This window comes from Electrona antarctica, assembly GCF_951216825.1.
Source record: "Electrona antarctica genome assembly, chromosome: 13".
NCBI classification, from domain to species: Eukaryota; Metazoa; Chordata; class Actinopteri; order Myctophiformes; family Myctophidae; genus Electrona; species Electrona antarctica.
This window is the reverse complement of record NC_136794.1, coordinates 30,935,887-30,956,165: the sequence shown is the minus strand read 5'-3', so window position 1 is coordinate 30,956,165 and position 20,279 is coordinate 30,935,887. Positions and strand designations below refer to the sequence as shown.

At 42.2% G+C, this 20,279-nt stretch overlaps 1 protein-coding gene across 5 annotated transcripts in view; it reads right to left on the bottom strand.

The window, feature by feature from the left end:
- thsd7ba (thrombospondin, type I, domain containing 7Ba) overlaps positions 1-15,129 on the bottom strand; it is a 376,466-nt gene extending 361,337 nt beyond the window's left edge. For 4 of the 5 annotated variants that reach the window (XM_079518803.1, XM_079518801.1, XM_079518804.1 and 1 more), the window contains exons 1-2: positions 14,905-15,129; positions 12,833-12,981 (exon numbers count right to left, since the gene is read on the bottom strand). The gene's annotated coding sequence lies outside the window, so the exon portion shown is untranslated. Of the gene's footprint in view, positions 1-12,832; positions 12,982-14,891 lie in introns of all 5 variants that reach the window. The other variant, XM_079518802.1, reaches the window with a different exon arrangement.
- Positions 15,130-20,279: the final 5,150 nt, after the last annotated feature.

Genomic DNA, 20,279 nt, shown 5'->3' with positions numbered 1-20,279 from the left:
AAATGTGCCGAGAATATCAATACCAAATGAATGTCAATGACTATACATCTAGCACTATGCTCCAGTGAATTAATTAATATATGTACGGTATATGCACGGCTTATCTTTGACATATACGGGGTGGATATATGATGGACTATTAACCATCTATCAGCACTGAGTAATGAGTATATGAAAGAATTATGCATTAGCAATTCATATAGAAAGTGTTCCGCCAGTTGGAACCAACCGGCAACTGCTTCTGGCGTAACGTTCCATCTGATAAGCTTTATTATTGATATCAAACCGGATCGCTGATTTATTTTTAAAAAGATTGGCTTGGCCAACCACGCTGCCGTTCACCTCCCTTTATACAGGCTGACTAAAAAGCTGAATAACTCAAAATCTACGGAGCTCTCCATGGTTTGGATAAAACGCGCGATGTTCAGAGGTCTTTGCTGATTATCCGGTGATCTAGATGGGAACATTGGCGCTTTCTAGAGCAAGGATGGCTTCATTTTAGCTCGCTAGCATTGGCGCTATTTAATTAGCATCTAAGATGGCCGCCCAAACAGGATGTGACTCCAGCGTGTGTTACACTACAAACGGCTCGACAGTCTGCGGCTGGCTCTGCGTCCACCAGGTGGCAGCAGATGGGTTAAAGCGGCACTATATATATATATATATATATATATATATATATATATATATATGAATAAAATGTAATATTGTCCAATCTGCAGGCCTATACAATTAAGGTGGTTGTATTTTGTCTCCCAGTTCTTCTATGGAGACATTTAGATCGTGTCAAAGGTCATGTCTCACCTACCTGCATAATAGATACATGATCTTACAAGAATTTTGACCTGAAGACCTCAAGATTCAATTCAATTCAAGCAGGTAGGCTCTATTAGCTCAATGGTAAAAATGTCAGCACTTGCACAATAAACCGATTTCAAATCCGTGCAGCTTTAATGTAATATATTGGCATAATATTAATATTACACCAATGCTGGTACTGGTAGTGGCACACATCTCAAATTGCTTAACAACTCTCAACTTGGCTTCCTTATTTGGGGCATGTCATTATACAGTAGATGAGATTCATCCCCCCAAAAAATAGATGATTTTCAAAGCAACTCTACAAGCTCACAAGGCGTTGCATCACAACGCATCCTGAGCTTGTAGATCGACGACTGTGTAGCTTCATCTTACACCACCGTACAACGGACAAAGTATAAAACAGGGCTTAAATGGTCAATGGGATTCCATAGTCTGTGACGCATAAAGATATATCCTTGAGATATATGCCATAGAAATAGAAATTTAATCTCCTTCACTTTCTGGCTGCTTCTGCCCATCAGCTTAAATTATACTCCATTACATGAAGAATGTCACTTATCAGAAAGAACAGATCAAAAAGCTAACAAATGATTGTATATAATTTGCACACTTTTATACAACAAAGAATTAAAGGGCTTAAGTGGTTAATGCAAATAATCGATTATATACCAAACAAAAGTAGATTCAAGAACACACACACACACACACACACACACACACACACACACACACACACACACACACACACACACACACACACACACACACACACACACACACACACACACACACACACACACACACACACACACACACACACACACACACACACACACACTCTAATTGATTGATTAACCAAAAACGTTATCTATAGAATCATCGCTAAGAACATAATCGATAGTTGCAGCCCTAAACATGAGCAACAGATTACCTTTTATTTTAAGGATCCCCATTAGCTGGTGCTGGTGATCTTTAAAACATAGATTTTTGGGCCGTGTAATACAAGCTGCCCATTACTGGAACCTCTAGTGTTATGATCATGCACAGTGCTTTTCAAATATTTTGTCTATGTATAAAAACAGGAGTTTTACTACCATGACTCTGTTACAGTGTAACAGAGTCTGCTGGTAGAGACAGGACACCCACAGAGGGCTAACGTGTTGAATGCAATTAGGCCCTGGACTAATGGAAATGTAGATAAGGTCCTATAGACAAATTAGAGGCAGAATATAATACAGAACACGGCAGACGGACACCCAGGAGCCTTCATTCTGATGCTATCTGACACTACAGTCTGGGGCCCCTGCAACTCTTTTCTGCTGAGTAAGCACATAATGGTCATGTACAACCCCTGCAGTGCACAAGCAGGAAAAATGAGATAATTATGTCATATAATAATGAATTACTGCTGGCTCTGCTTCAGAGAAACGTAGATAGCGTTTGTCAGCACATCACAGAGTCAGTCTTGTTCTTGTCTGCCTTCCAATTTGGTTCAGTCAAATAATACCCTGGCGGTGGTGAAATCTATTCACCATGTTCTTTCCGGCTTACTCACGGGCCTATAAATGAAGGATAAAACGTGGATGTGGGAAGTGTGTGGGTGGTAGGGCAGGGGCAGGGCACACGGGTGGGCGGGAGCCGAGGCGGGTGAGGGGGCTCCAGGCTCCAGCTCATTCCCGTCGTGAGCTGGATCTTCTGAATCTGAGACTTCCTTTGGCATTTGATTTAAGACAAAGTCATCATCACTTTCTGGCTGGTACGTTAACGTCTGGGGCACCGTAATTCCACTGTCTGCGTGGGTCAATGAGCACTGAAAGGCATGTGTACGTGCATGCGTGAGTGCGTCACAGCAAGGCACAAAGTGACACACTGTGAGCTTATAAATCTGCTATTTTTGCATATCCAACATATAAATGGATAAAGTGTTTAAAATCATTGTGATGCTATATTAACAGACAAAAGAAAATTCAAACATAATAATAATAAAATAAAATAATAATAAAAAACATAATACGTAACTAAATCAGCAGGTACTAAACAATTTCAACCTGTAATAATTGCACCACAAAGATGGCGGACGCAGCATTAAACATGACCAGCGTCAGTTGGAACCAGTAAATATGCTTCAGAGCCCTCAAGGTGACAGTGACTCCATCTTGTTGTGCAGATAGCATAGCATGTAACCGAAACATTCGCGGGAGGATCGCTGACCCACACCACGAGGCATGAATTCTTCTACCGCGACTAGCGACGGGACCGCGATGGGCCGTCAAAAAACTGATATGGTTAGAATCGAAATCAGTGATTTTATAGATTCAGAGATGTCGGCGTCAGAAGATTTTTCCTCCCGTCCGCTAAAATGGAGGGGAAACACTTGCCTTTATTGATAGATGTATAGGTAGACGGGGAGAGAGATCTTTACACACAGTAAAGTTCGTCGGGATCAGGACTCGAACCCACGACACGCCTTGGTTGGATTACCAGACAAGCGGTGCCTGGACCGCTAAACCGGCCTAGGCCGGGGAAACACTTTTTGATGATGCACCAACCGGAAGTGGTTTCTAAAGTTGTTTCTCAGACTGTAGTGTATCGCTCGCTGATATCAAACAATTATAAAGCAATTAAAAGACGGAGATCTCCATCCTGGGCAGACAACGGGATAGGCTTCTAAAGTTGGAATTGCCGTCCTGGGCCGTTAACGTTAACAAATATGCAGCTAAACAAACGTTTGTAAATGTTTCTTTACAAACAAACAAAAACTTCAATCAACACCGTCTTGTTGCATGACAAAGGTTGCAAATCTCATAGCAGTCGCCTTCATGCATGTCTTGGTGGTGTATGCATGTCATTGTGAAGGGATTTGTTCCGCGTTTCAACCTCCCCTTTGTACTGGTTTCCAGGTTTAGACTATAGAGCAGTGGTCCTCAACAGGCAGACCGCGGTCCACGACCGGACCGCGGCGCACATCTCTACGGACCCTGGACAAATGATAGAAAAAAAAGAGGGAAAAAAAGTCACCTCGACCCGCAAGTCGTTGTCTCCGTTGTATTCGCTGAATGCTAGCAACACAGCGCTCTGAATGTGGACCGACTGACAGCTGTGTGTGCACTGTGTGTGCACGTGTGTGTGTGCCTGTATACTATGGGCCGGCATGTCATGACAGGGGACGGGGAAATGAATGCGTGGGGGCAGACTAAGGGGCAGACGCATACTGCACGGCACGCCACGCAATGCGCATGGTGCTTACGGTGTGATTGCAGCTTCAGGTAGTTAGCGTTAGTACACAGAAAGACGAGCCGTGGACCCACGGTAGTTTGATTTTGCAGTGCAGCCAGGCTCTGCACAGCATAGTGTGTTCGCTTGTACCTGCACTTTGCCAGCTGTCAACAGTAGTAGAACTGACACGATTACATTTTGAATGAATCACAATGGCATGTTCTAAGTTCGCTAGTAGTAAGAGAAGGTTTGACGTTTTTTGGAAATTGTCGGTTCAATGAAGAATGGAAAAATGAAGAAAAGCTCAGTGTTAAAAAAGGTGGTGTGCATTTTGGGTAAGCACAGGCCATTCTCTGATGTAGAAATATAAAAGAATGTTTTAATGAACTGATGCTTGAAGGCAAAGAAAAAGAGGAAATGACAGCTAAAATAAAGCAAATCCCACTGTCAGATTCCACTGCAACCAATATAGGCTACTGTTAATGGCTGGTGATTTGTCCAAACAGCTTTGTGATGGAATACAAAATGCAGAGTGAATTTAACTAGCAGTGGATGAGTCCAGTCCACTGACACCACTGTTGCTCAGTTGCTGGTGTTTGTGAGGTATTATCCCACGATCCATCCATCTTCAACCGCTTATCCGTGGTCAGGTCACAGGGGTGAGGTATTATGATGATGCAAAGAGCGAGTTTATTGAAGATGTGTTGGGATTGTTAAACCTCAGTGGACAATGTATTGGTAACCAAATGTGCTATTTCTCTTAAAGAGGCTATTTAACTTATTATGCAGGCACAAATTGACAAAATAAAAGTGTTCTTTGTGCCTCAACACAATACCTCTCATTTGCTGTGAATTTTTGGAGGGGAATATTTGTCAAAGTGAAACATTTTATTTTCATACACATTTTATTTTCATACTCTGCACCCCAGTATTGGTGCTGATCTGATTTGTATAAGCTTGGTTTGACTACTAAACAGGCATAGAGCCCCGCTCTCCGCTGCGTGGCCCGCAGCACGCGCGTGGGACCAGACCTTAGTCTTATTCAAATATTATTTGTGGACTATAGGGGAATTGATTTTCAAGGTTGCTTTTGTGTGCATGTAATGCACTTACAGTAGCTGTGGAGCACAGAGCCTTCAGTTCAGACAGAATTGTAAAGTCGTTTTGAGTTCAATAATGATTAGGAGAAGAAGCTTGCAAAGACGTTTTCAAGAAATGCTCACACTCTGCCCACACCATCATTTCTCATGATTTTGAACTTTTCAAGATAGCCTACTACTCATTCTGGGGGCATAATTTCATAAAGAACTATGGGAGTTGCAAAAAAAGGGCCAACTTAAGCCTTTTTTTAAATAAGAAAAATAGCTGTATCTACAAAGCTCACAACGCGCCATGGTGTGACGCGTTGTGAGCTTGTAGAATAGATACAGCAATTATTTTTGTTTCACATGTGACATGTCACATGTAAATGGATGGACTCGGATTGAGAAACGTTCAGAAGTGGAGAAAATATACATAAAATAATTGAATTTGACGTTACATTTAGGGAGTGGCAGTTGTGATCACCTGGGACCTCAAATGACTCCCAATGATCATTCCCACCAAGTTCCATGAAAGACTAGATAAAGTCGACCGTTTTGGTCGCAAATGCGCCTGAATTTAAATCTGTGCGATCTAAAAATATAATTAGGAGCACCAGTGCCACTGCAAATCATTGCTACAGAGCAACCAAAACGATCGCGACCGAAATGGTCGCGGGCTGGTTCCGTCCCGCGAGATGATTTAATCCGACTTGTAGAGCATACATTTCTGAGCATGTAAAAAAACGTAAGTTTCTAGTGCCTTCCTGTCAGAAGTTGTGATTTTTTTAAAGAAATATCTCCTTGCTCTGTTCTCCCTCGCCAAAATCTCCCGTGGACATTAATTGGCTGATTGGCCTGCAGCTGAGGTGATTGACCACACACTGCATAAAACAAAGGGTTTTGTAGCCATGAAATCCAAAAAATGATAGCAGACAGTATTTAGAATTGAATTACCGTATTCTATTTTCAAATGGTTTATTGGCGCTTCTTAAACAAATATAGCATCTCTCATACCAACTGGCTTGTAGGACAGTGGTTCCCAAAGTGGGGTCCGGGGACCCCTAGGGGTCCTTGAGGGAGTTACAGGGGGTCCTCAGCTAAATGATAGTTAGGAACCAAATGGACCCTTATGGGTCTGTAACTCTGAGTGTACATACTATGGGTATACCAATTTCCCTGTACATTTTGTACACCGAGTTAAATTAACTTTGATTTTGCAATATACATTGGGGTCCCAGAGATAGAAATGGGAGACGGTAGCCTAATTCAGGTCAAACTGGGGGTCCTTGAAATGAAAATGGCTGAAATTCACTGCTAGAGCTGTAAAAATCTTCTCTTATGAGGGTCCCTGGCATATATTTTCAAATTGGGGTCCGTGGGGCTAATGAGGGTCCTTGACATGAAAAGGTTTGGGAACCACTGTTGTAGGCTACAAGTGTAATACCAATAATGAATGTAAAAAATCGATTACATATTGGTGCTCTTTAAATTTTGGTGGGTGCTCCTAATTTTTTTCTGGTGCTCCTTCATTCTGAAAATGGTAGCACCAGTGCTACCAAGTAAAAAAGTTAATTTCGAGCCCTGCCTTGGATGGCAATTGGATGAAATGGCCAATGTGAAAAGGCCAATGTGAAACTCAGCCAGTAGGAAAGTCTGTGAAAGATTGCATGTAAATTGCACGCTGCGTTCATGATTTGAGGCATTTTGTTCCAAGAATGTGTTTTGCAAAAATCCACCTGTTGGTGTGTCGCAGGGCCCCTACCAGAGCCCAGGAAATTATTCCCCGTTCATTTTCCTCATAGACATTTCAAAAAGTATTTATTTAAATACCTTTTAAGCGTCGTACAAACATACTTTCTCCCCATGCCTTCGGCCTGGTGGAGACAATAACCAATAACCAAATCAGCTATGGATTTTGACATTTTCCTTGATTGTGACCTTTCCCTTTGAACTTATCAGCCCTCAAAATGATTAATCTTTTTAGAAATGTCTACTGATCATTCCCTACATGTTTCACAAAAATCTGAGCAATCCTGCTAACAAACAAACACAGACAGATAGTATTGCTGCAGGCAGTGTAATTATAGTTCATTTCTGAATCAAAATGGCACAAATACACTAGGCTAATTATTGTTCTCCAGTAATGATCAAGAAAAAGCTTTGGAATTATTTAAGCTATTTAAAATAGAACATGAAAGTTTAATGAACTGTACTGCACTAAGCAATCATATGATTCTAAAATCATTGATATGCTTGGTGTTTATTCAACAGTGACAACCTGCGAATTTGGATTGCAGAGCTGTGCTCGGGGAGCAAGGGAACGCTGTTCCAGGAACAGAGCATCTGATGAAGGTAATTACACAGTCCTAATTGTGCTTTCCTTTTTTTTGTATTGAAACAGCTAATTACTACGAATTGCTAACCAATTTGCTTCATGATTCAAAACAGAAATAAGGTGAAAAAGGAACAAGCTGTGTTCTCAGTCTTTGATGCCACCTGTATTATTTCCACACTCAACAGGCCCCACCATCTTATAATTACAGAGCATTGTGGCGGAGAACTAGCTATGGCGTTTATTTACCTCACAGCATCCTCATTTAATCATGCCTGTGCTGCATTTAAATTGGCTTCTTCACATCTTCTAAGAGACTTGGTTGCCAGGCAACGTGGACATAAAACACTTTATGGTGTTCCAGTTGTGGAGTTCTTAGGTTTTTTCCCTTAAGGCATCGGCAATTCATATGTGAGTTATATACAGTGCCATCACTCCTCTGACCTCTACGACGTCAATCTGCAAAATTGGAATCCAGGTCTGGAGATTCGTGTGATGATAATAACGGCGCAAGGCCAAGGCGCCTCGTCTCAAATGAGAAAGATTTCCCTTTGTGATTTTCCATACACACTGTATTTTTCACTTATAATTGGATATGTACAGGACAGAATGGAGAAGGTTATAAAATCTTGTTCTTGAACAGAAAAGCACAAGTCAATAAAAGCTGAGCTGAAATTTCCCAAGTGGAATCAATGTGCTGTTCAATGCTTCATTCCCTGCTATACCAAATATAAAGATAAGAACATGTGCCTTTCGATAAAAAATATATATATATTCCATTTCTCTCTCTTCCCTCAAGAGACTATTACTTCACCATTGGCATGATGAAGTCTGCCCCGCACCGCACTGAAATGTGCGGTAAAAGGTAATGGGTCAGCCAGAAGGGCTGACACCAACGAGGTAGGTGAGCGACACTTGACTTTGAGCTGTACTCCACCAAAAATGTACATTTCTACCATGGACATGCCTGTCACTCTCTTGGTGGGGGTGACATGACCCTATAGTGGCCTGCTCAGACATCACTGTAAATTGTCCAGATTAATTAGAGCAGTGATTTTCAACCTTTTGTGGAAAGCGTTGGCGGTCCACCCATCACCCACTTATCTCGGCTGCCATGATAATTCCCAGGACGTCTGGAGACGTCTTGGTCACAAATTGGGTTAAAGGGTCACTTGACCCCTTTTGCAACCAGAACTTATTTTAATGATGTTTGGGAGACAAGAAACACTTTCCTGGGGGTTTTATGTAGGTAATTTGTGTTTTTAGATATTTCAGTATTTCAAAGTGTCCATGGACTCCATGATGTCATGGACACTGGGCTCACTTCCTTCCTGGACTACAATTCCCATAATTGTTAATGTTAATTTTCAGAGCATGTTTGGTCCAGCTTCTCAATTGAACTAACAAAAAGTATACTTTAAAACAAGAATGTCAAGGTTTTAACAGATACCATCACATTTTGTTCACATAATTATCAAGAAAGACTTAGTGTTTTGGCAATTATTTGGCACACTTCTCACGGCACACCAGTGGGCCCCAGCCTATAGGTTGGCCATAACCTCAAATAGTCATAACCTCATACATACTTTATACGCATCTTTGTTTCCTGTTTTTCTCCTTGCTCTCCTTCCTTCTGTCCTGCCTTTCCTAAAAACTATGAATGATGGAGCTTGCCCAAAACATAATTGCACCCACTGACTAAAGGTGCGTTCAGACTTGGATGGTTAGACCGGCGCGATTACATACAAAGTCAATGCAAAGACGAGAATTGCATGAACAGGTGTGGCGCGACCTGGCGCCACACCTGTTAAGAATCTAACAATTGCAGCAGATCATTGCAGTGAATCATTTAGAATTTTAAATGGTGATTGAACTTGGAATAAAGGACTCCCTAAGGACATTGTTGGTTGGCAATGGCCGTATAGTGCCTCCGTGAGCTGATCATCTCAAACTGAGCAAATAAAGGATGAGAATTCTCAAGGCTTTTTGTCCCGGGTTCTAAGGATGTATACTATATTATAGGTCACTGTGCTGAGTCTCAGGCTTCCTTGCTATTTTCCAGCCATCATGCCAACCATTCTGGCAAGCCTTACGCCAGGGCTCCACCGGCACCGGTTCAATTTTAATGCACGCGTTAATGTCACGCAACGCGGGCAGTGGAGCCACCCTTCATTGATTAAAAAGGGAACATTCCCTGACGGTGACGGAGACGCGACGCTGACGCGCCCGGTGGAGCCCCGGTGTAAGTCTGCACTTGAGGTTGCCAAACTATGACGTAAGGTTAAAAGTGAGTGCACTCTCGATCAGAGACTTGTACACAGTTTCTTAAGTTGGTTGGCTCACAGAAAGACTCTTTTCAGGCAGAACTTAATTTAGCAGTTGAGAAATGTGCCTTAAAGTTCTTGTAAAGTCTGCAGAATTTACACATGTATTTTAAAGATCTATGTAAGTCTGTCTGTGTACAGCTTGTACATCATACGTTTGCAGATGCAAATAAGTGAGTTCCTTGAGAAGAGAGAGGACCGAGGTAAGAGTAGGAGCAGGAGAGATGAGAAAGAAAATAATCGGAGATCGTCATAATTTCATAATCGTGCACCCCTATTGGAAAGCCATGCACACAAAAAAGGACACTGGATAGAAACTGGTTAAATAATGAGAAGATGTAGGCAATACAGATAGTGTATGTATGTAGTAACGGTTACATGATGTTTACAATTTACCATTTTCTCCTGATTACATACTGTATTTTTCTGGGGATCCTTTTTAAACTGGAAGGTTGACAGATTTATTGATTATGATTTTAAAAAGAAAACTACCAACTGAATTTGTAAACATCAATCAAGCTTGTACAACTTTACAAACCAGTCTTCCAAAAACAATATAGATCATTACAAAGAGGGTGGGGGGGATGTTGCAGGAGGGTCGGTAATATGGATCATGGCCTGGAGAGACAAAAGTTAGAGTGGAACACAGTACCATTGATTTCCTATGAATCAAGAGCATCAACTTTGCTCAGATGAGCAACATCAAAAGCTATAACAATGAGGCTCTCCGGGGGAAAAGGAACTTGATAAAGAATCTTGAGAAAGACAAAAGTGATTTCAAAGAAAGACTCGAGCAAAGAATTGACACAAAATAAACAGATTACTTAACCTACTTGTTTGTGTGAAATTCACATTTCAATGGCAATCTACTTTTTTTCTTCTTTCTTTAATTTAATTATCTTCTTTGGATATCAGTCTCCTGTGCCATGTTTTTGATCGTTTCAAGGAAAAGTAATAAGTAATAATATCAGCTGTATGAAGGTGTTATTTAGACACAACAATATCGACCAATAAACGCCATATGTCCTCCTATCGAAGGTAATCCAGCCTGACTCCAGGATCCATGAGCTGAGAGCTCCCATCCCTATGATTCCCATCCAGTAGCATAAGATACGTCTATTTCTGCAGAATGGCTTTAACAACGATCTGCTTCTGTGCAAAAAGTAATAACAATCTTCACTGGCCATGATAATGAAACAGCCTGCCGGTAGTGGCTACGTTCGTTGTCTCATTTTGTCTTCTGTAGACTGGTGGGAGATTCTTTGATAGACAAGGGGAGATGCCACAGGGGAGGGGGAAAGCTGGCTCACTTTGAAATAAAACTGCTTATCGTAATTTGTCTTGTTTATTGGTAGGGGACGTGTATTGACATGTATGGGTTTCATAACTTGGACGTCTGCATTCATTATTGATCACAAGAAAACCTATTATCTAATTATCTTAAAGGTTCTGCGTGCTGTAAGTGATTTTCTTTTTTGTGTGTTTAATAAATAGCTCAATATTCTCATATCAATCCTTTCTGTGTTTGTTTAATTGCACAAAGACCCGCACACCGTCTGCACTTGCAATACGAACACTTTATTTAGCCAACGTTTCAGTCAAAGACCTTAAGGCATCAGATGCCTGAAGAAGGTCTTTGACCGAAATGTTGCCCTGAAACTGGGAGGTCGGGGTTCGATCCCCGGCCGGGTCATACTAAAGTCAGTAAAAATGGGACCCAATGCCTCCCTGCTTGGCACTCAGCAACAATGGGTTGGATTGGGGGGTCAAATCAACTAATAATCAAATGATTCCCGAGCGCAGCACGGCTGCGGCTCACAGCTCCAAGAGATGGTTCAAATGCGGAGAACAAATTTCACTGTGTGACAAATCGTACGACTTTGATCAGATGGTACAAATCAGAACCCCCAGTTTGTGAGCAGTGGCTGAGCATTGTGGAAGAGATATTTGTAATGGAGAAACTAGCCAGCCAAGTTCCGGCAAGCCGCCCGCGTCCGAAACGGTCGAGAAATGACCGTGTGGGGGTCTCCGAGGGTCGCCGGGGGGTCCCCGGAGCATCCAGACCCCCAAGAAGGCACCCAGGGGGGCGGGCCAGTTCCCGCGTGCCGCCCCGCGTCCAAAACGGTTGAGAAATGACAGAATTTGAGAGTTACCGTGTGGGGGTCCCTCTACTGTACTTTACTGTACTGTACTGTACTGTACTGTACTGTCACACCCGAAATCAACATATATACAGTTAATGTGTGTGTGTGTGTGTGTGTGTGTGTGTGTGTGTGTGTGTGTGTGTGTGTGTGTGTGTGTGTGTGTGTGTGTGTGTGTGTGTGTGTGTGATGAGAACATTTTCTGTAATATTCCAAATGCTCCAGATATTATTTTTATTAATGAAACAAGTAAATCAGTTGTCATCTTTGAAATAGGCTGTTCTTTTGATCTGTACATGGACATTTGCTTCACATCCAAACTCATGAAATATCAGCCCTTGGTAGAGTGTATCATGTCACTTGGCTATAACTGCCAATTCATTGTGCTTGTGTTTGGAAGTCTGGGGCATGTCCACAGACTTGTGCTCCGTGGATTGCAACTTGGAGGACTGCAGAAGATCGCTGCAAAAAGACTGGCCAAATATTGCTCAGTCTCTGCAGTGATCGGCAGCCTCTTGATTTGGAAGAGGCGATGCTTTGTCTATCCTTGAGTGGACTATTACATTCTCATATACTGTTGACTGGTGCTAGACTATAATCATTACATTTCATATTACTGTGAGTTAATCATACTGCATATAGTGTCTGGTTATGCCTTCATTTGAAACCCTCCTCAAAAATGTTTGGATCTGTTATGCTACTGTTTGTTGTAGATCCAAATAAAAGTATTCAAATGTGTGTGTGTGTGTGTGTGTTAGGCTGTGCAACAGTGACACTTGGTTGTGAAAACCAACCAAACGCTATTTTCGTGCTCGGACAGACCCAGCCAGCCAGCCACCCACCCACAGAAACACAAAGCTCCTTAATGAAGTGATTGCGCCACTTTAAAAGCTTAATGGTGACTGACAGCCCTACCTCTCATGTCTTCAGTTCAGTCACATCACCAGTAGAAGGTAGCAGGGGATCCTCCTTAGCATCTCACCATCTTCATCTAAAAGCCGTCCATGTGTTTCACGTTGACTTCAGTTTGGATTAAAATCGATAGCCGAGCTCTTACCACCAATCTGCAAACAATGACCAGGTGAATTAAATAACCTCACACATACAAGATCTTTTAAGGCTTAATTTTTAATTATCTTAAAGTTTAAGCTAATTAATTTGCCACCTTTATACCATGACACTAATGGTTGCCCGACTGCCCGCGGCAAGTAAATAAGACGGTTGGGCAAGTGAAGTTCTCTTTCAGGTTGCCTGACGGTCCGGGCAAGTGCGTTTGAGTGGAGGAAAAAAACTGTCTTTACACAACACAAAATAAGAGAGCACAAGTGGGCATGACCTTTGGGCAAGTAGAACATGACCTGTACTTGCCCGATGGGCAAGTGCCTCTGAGACCTTAGTGTCAACCCCTGACATCTATCTAGGTACCACATACATCAATGCCATTGCACAAATATAATTGGGATGAAGCCTACTTGTACATCAAGCTGCCTCATGCTACAGAAACAGGAGATAGGCTCCTGCCCAGCCTAGCCCCTTTCGGGACCCTTGTGACCTTTTCTGAATTTTGGACGGCGGTAACCTAGAGTCCCTTCCTGGTTATTCCACTCTCCATAGTAATGATAGGACGCAACTTTACTATACTGTCTGTTCACGGAGACCTGTGTGGTCGCTTGAGTGTTGATGCGATGTTTCAAAGATGCATAAAGTTGCAGTAGGAGACCACGGAAACGGGTGTGAAGTGGTGTTAATTTGCGTTGAAGTATTTTTAATCTTTGTCTGAAATTCTCTCTTCCTCACATCCCATGTCCCGCCTCCCGCGACACAACAGCATTAAAAAAATCTAGCATGTACGCGGTTGGCTAACCAGAGTAGGACGTGCAGCCAGTCTCGGTGCGGGAAGTGAGGAAGAGAGAATTTCAGAGAAGCCAAAACTTCAAAAAGATTAAAAATACTTCAACGCACACACGTTTCCACGGTCTCCTAGACTCCTACTGCAAGTCTGCAACTTTATGCATCTTTGAAACATAGCATTAACACTCAAGCGACCACACGGGTCTCCATGAACAGACAGTGGTAAAGTTGCGTCCTATCATTCCTATGGAGTGGAATAACCAGGAAGGGACCCTAGGTTACCGCCGTCAAAAATTCAAAAAAGGTAACCGAGGATCCCGAAAGGGGCTGGGCACCTGCCCTGGTATGGGTCTAGTAAGAGATTGGCAACACTAGTGTTGACTCCCATTGTAACAATGGAATGCGGAAGTGCTCATTCTATCTCAATGGGATAGTTCCAATGTTTGGAACTATAGCCCATAGGCGCCCGCTTTGCGGTGAGATCAAAGCGTGTCGCCACTCTCTTACTAGATTACTCTGGGCCATTGGGGGTAGTGGGGTATATGCCTCTGCAAGGCTTAGGCTACTTTACAACATATTGTATAGCCTACTACTGGCATGCCTGGCATTAACTACTCAACAAATATCGATATGTTGAACAAAAACCTGTAAATGTGATCATATCATATTTAGACCTGGCTGTTAGGCTACTTTCCCTTTATTATTTTTGAGGGGCACTATAGCCCCACTATAGCCCTCATATGGCAGTCAAGTCTATGGACTTGTTTAATGTTTGGTAGAGCACTTTAAACAGAGTGGCAGCCAAGTCTATGGACTGTTGTTTAGACTTTAGAGCACAGTAGCGCACAAACAAGGAATAGGCGGACTGGAAACTGATGCAAAACTATATTGTGTGTGTGATTTAAGTCAATCTATAACACCTGCCAGCACTCAGCAATTAACATTGCGTCACTTGTGTGGTTTATTTTTTACTGCACACATAACAAGTAACAAAACACGTGTGTCAGAGCAGACTTTAGTTTAGTTTTTTTTCTACTATAATGTATTGTAAATCCTTTATCAAGACAGACAGACACGAATATTACATGATAGCCTACTATGCTCTAGCTAGCAATTAAGCAACTCGAGTGACTCACCACCTGCTCGTGCTCGCCACCTGGTCTGCGTCGAGACTCGACACTTAAATACAAATAGGAATCAAATAAAAACTAGTATTAGCCCTACTGCCTGCCTAATGCCTATGCTAATGTAGCTAAATACAGGCTACTAAAAAACGGGGGAAACCTCCACCTTAACCTGACTCCGCCGCCAGATTGCGGCAGTAATGTTGTCCAGCAGGGGGAGTGGTGGGGCAGAAACCGAGCGCTCGAGCGCTGTTCATGCAGCCTGAACTGAGACAAGCTGGAGTTGGAAATACATTGTTTTCAACGAGGGCGGCGCAAATAAGAGCTATTTTAGGCATGTGTGCAACATGACAACTGTTTTAAAGTATTGTACAGACAGTAACAACTAAAGTCTCTGTAATGTTTATGCTGTTACTACAAAACAATCTAAAATAAAGGGATTTAAGATCATTAAAGCTGGGCTGTTGCCTGAGTCCAATGCGTTTCTGCTTACTTCCGGTCCAGGGCAGGACTTGTCCCAGTTGGTTGTCCCCATAGAGTATATAAAAGGGGGGGGGGTTGTCCCCAGATAGCCGCCATTGGACTGGCCCCATGAAGTGGACGCAGTTTGCGTAACTCTGTCTACATCAAAGGCTCTGCCCCCACCTAACCTTGACGCTGACCCACCTAACCTTGACGCTGAAAATCACTGGTCGTTGGTCTCAACTTCAAGACAAGTCCCTTTGAAAAGTGGCGCGATCCGTGATCAGCATACTCTATGGTCAGCACTCAGCACTAGTGCCAGTGGAGTTCTGTGCCTGCGCTCAGCCCCAGACCGATGACCTCCGCTGGAGGAAGTAGTCCTTTCTTTACAACAATCACAGTGAGTCTGTCAGTAAAGGCTTTAACCTTAAAAAGGTTGGTTATACACAGAGCTTTAAACTGGCCCCCGTAAATAAAGTCTGAGCCCCCCCCCTAACGGTATATCCCTTTATATGATGATTTCCTCTATTTTTTTAATATAAGTGTATATGTTGCTAAATGTTCTGATGAATTGAAAATGGTGGACCCTGTTGTTTAATGCTTTATCATGGTGTCGTCCTCAGTAACAGGTTTTGTATCGACTTGTGCTTTAGTTTCATTTGTTGGTAGGCCTACCAATAAACCATACTAATAAACCATACTAATACATTAGTGGGTTTAAAACCTTAGCAGATAAAATAAATACATCTTTACAACAAAACTAACTAACTAACACCTGCAATCAATGACAAACAATTAGTCTGCAGTTGGGCATCAGACAGACTTCACATGGCACATTAAAACTCCACCTGGTAAGGTTACACATATTTTATATGTTGGCTATTAAAAAATAACAGATAGCCTATACAAGCTCACTACTGCACGCCACTTTGTGCCGCACTGCAAGCTTGTACATATTTTTGGACATTTATTTTAGAAAAGTCTTGAAAGTGATGGAAACATTGTATTTCTTTTACACAAATGTTCTCTTCTGCATGGGGTGGTCCCTAGGCTGGATGGGTGTCCATCTCTATGGTGTCCACGGCCAAATTTCTATATCAATTTAGGGGTCCTTGACATGAAAAAGTTTGAGAATTACTGCCATATGGCACTAACAACAGCATACTTATTCCTTTCCCATAACATCTAAGCCACGTTGTTTATTTTTGTTGACTGCCAAATCTCCCCATGTGTACTGCTACTGCAGTCCCTGCTGCTGCCAACCCCCTCTGTTTGTCTTGGAAGCGTGTAGAGACAACCACATGCCTCCCATAATGCACATGGAGTCACCACCACCAGCTGACGGTGAGCAGATTCCCTGTGACAGACAGCGTAGCATAGTTTTTTTTACTTGAGAGTCACTTTCAAAATGACAAGATCTACCCACCAAAAAAAAGATCAGATCCCATAGCTGAAATTTGTTTAAAAATGTACCTGACGGGGTTTTAGACTTTTAGTAAGACATAAGACAAACACAATTGGAATGGTAAATAGAGGGGGAAAATGGAATTGGTAGGGTTTTTCTATTGTATACAACTTTGTAATGCTACTGACGTTTGTGCACAACAATCTTGAAAACAAAGTAATACATTGTGGGTTTGAGCTGACAGGCCCTTCTAAATTTCAATCAAGTCACCTTAATTCAAGTGGCACATGCCAAAAAGTTTGACATTTAAATTAAATATATATTTAGGGGCATGTCATGTGATCTACTGGTAGATCGCGAGCTACCTTTTGGGCACCCCTGCTTATGATATTGTATATCTTCTATTTGTGAAAGTAAAATATAAAGTGGTTAAAGTGGTTAAAATGAAAGTGACACTATTAACCCATTTTGCTGGGAACTCCCTGGAACCACCCCAAGGACCCCTGGGGGTCCCCGGATCCCACTTTGAGAACCAATGAATGCTTCAGGGGGTCCTAACCCTACATCGGCAATTTGAAAATAGCCGATCTACATGTTCACAACGTGTTGTGGTGCAACGAGTTGTAATCTTGTAGATCAGCTATTTATTTTCAAACAACATTGAAAAAATGAAACCCAATAATACATGTCATCACAAATACAAACCTATACTAGCCTATAGAAAGAGATGGGGGGTTTCCCCCATGGGAGTCCCTGGAACAAAATACTTGGTTAATAATATTTTCATAAATTAAAATGTTTTCAAGAGGGAGTGGTTAACCATACCAGCTTAGGTCCGCATCCAAATACATGTTAATTTGCATATAGCTGACATATAGCACACAGAAATTGGTGCTCAATCTTCCCCAGACACTGATCAGGTGCTCTGATCAGCCAGTAGGTGTCGCTACTGCAAAGTACAGGTCACAAACCCCTTCCACTGCCTCCTGACCTAACCTATCAGCTTTAGCCAATTTCACAATATCAAATATGATATAGTCTACATTTTGTTCTTTTAAGGTAATGTAAAGTGATTATTAGTTTTTATTTGGTTTTGTTGTATTTGGTTAAAACAAAAAGTAATTTGTTAACATATTAAAGCTCTATAGTACTGATAGAAATCATTGCTATATAAAGTATTTGTTCAATAACCTCTCCAGTAGGTGGATGCCAATTTCAGCCAATCAGGATAGAGTACCTGTATGCTCATTTCTTTGTTTCATCACTTCCTATATTTCACCTGTTTAATCTGAATCCTGTGTGAGTTCTCTCTCCTGATTGGATAACATTGTTATCCCGACTTGAAAACTAAATAGTTGCCCATGTTTCTACCTTATATTGTAGCATATAGGCAGGTATACTAGGTAAATTGACACTTCATTCACATTACAATTACAAAGAGTTAAATTCACAATTTGAATCACCTTGATATAATAAAATAAGACACATGTCTCCCCACATGAATAATAGGCACCACACTAGTGGCTAATCACTACACAAACACAGCATGTTTTTACCAGGAAATTAACTGAACAAGGTACATGCGTTGAACAACAATGGACGCCTTTACAGTGTCAAGTGTCAACCTTGCTTCAGTGCACAGCAGCACACTTCAGGAAGCCCTTTGGAATAACACCATTTTCAACAGGAACCTCCCTCACTCACTTTCATCTTCTCTGCGGTAAATTGGCTGCCAGCCAGTTGGTCCAGATCATTCTGGTCTAAATGAAGACTGAGTCAGAATAGACGGCCCTGTCAATTTGTTCCCAATATCCTGGGACACATGGGGCTCCCAGACCTGCTGACAACAATCCTGTAGGGGCCGGGCGGAATCTCAATCCATGCACAGAGGAAGTGAATTCTTTAAAGGGGGATCCGTGTCAAAATGCATCTTAGGTTTTTATTATCGCCAAATAGAAATAAAAGCTCTTCTTCTTTCCACTGCCAACAACTTGCAATTTTGCAGCTATAGCACCATTTATTAGAGTGTGTTGGCTTTATTAAGCAGCAAACGCCCGTGCTTGGTTTATTACATGGCGGTTCCGGCATATACCTGTCAGGAGACTTTCCATTTAATTCAGATAAATGGCTATGCAGCTTGTCCAATATATCCTGTGTCTTCATTGCTTTAACCTCCTTTTGGAGACTTTATGGCGGTTTAGCAAATGGTGTCACGGCATCAAGGCAAGTGCTCAGAGCAGTAGAAATGTGCACCACTCCACCACACTGAAATTCTGCATTGTAATTTACAGGCTTTTGTAACCTTTGGCAAATTGCTGCTTTCCAACAAGGTGTCTCCAAATGGCTTTGCTGACATTAAAGGGAAACAATCTGCTATTTACTTTGATTTGTGTAAAACAATTTCCCCAGACAAACCACCTGTACCAGCTGAGATTAATGAGTTAATTCTAGCTGTTCTCACATCCTTAATAAAGTTTCAAAATAATCATTGAGGTTGGAGGTCATTATGTACTCGGGTCTTAATCCCACTGGATGTCAAGTTAAATGAGGCAACTTTGTCTCAATTGTAGCTCCAAAACACAAAGAGTTGCAAGGAAACAGTAATAAAAATGGCTCAGTGAATCGATCTGTCCAAGAGGAACATTGGGTTATGGTAGATATCAATGGCCCACTTAGCCACTTAGGGGCTGCCAATATTTTAGACAGCACTATCTGTGTCTGTGAAGCACTTTATCATAATGCACGTGCAATGTCTCCATACAGTCATTTTCTCTTAAGGTGTCATTTCATCAGCAGCATAGTGCTGTCCAGCGGTGAGAAGTGCTTTGTGCATAACAGAAAGGTCAAGAGGAACTTATAAGCTGTTATAAGCCTCAGAGTCCTCAAACACTAGTAATGTGCCTGTCTGCCTGTCAGTGTCTGACCATGCTTTTTTGCCAGGTGCTTGAAAAGCGCCTGGACTACATTTGCTACTACCTCTAGTAGCGACCGTAGTGGACACTTTTTCATGATTGGCTGCCTCATCTATAGGCTGCCTTTAAGCCAATGGGAGACTTACCCATAAAACCCATAGCCTGAATGGCATAAAACCCATACTCTGAATGCCTCAACGTGAGCAGAGGCTGCGGCACGCAAACTGATTATACTGCAGTGTAGATGATAAACGAGAGCTTTCTGCACCTGGCAGTTATGACATTGATTCGCTAGGAATCAAAAACGTTTGATCCATGTCTCCCCTGTCATTGCGCCTTGCGCAAGACTCTAAACCCCTGACTGCTCCCCAACAAGCACCTTGCATTGCTGTCAATGTGGGAATGTGTGCGTGCGTGCGTGCGTGCGTGCGTGCGTGCGTGCGTGCGTGCGTGCGTGCGTGCGTGCGTGCGTGCGTGCGTGCGTGCGTGCGTAGTGGGTGAAGATGAGGCATACACTGTAAAGTGCTTTGAGTGGTCCTAAGACTAGAAAAGTGCAATACAAATGCAGCCCATTACGATTTATTGTGCTCCTTATTTCTGCTTGTAAT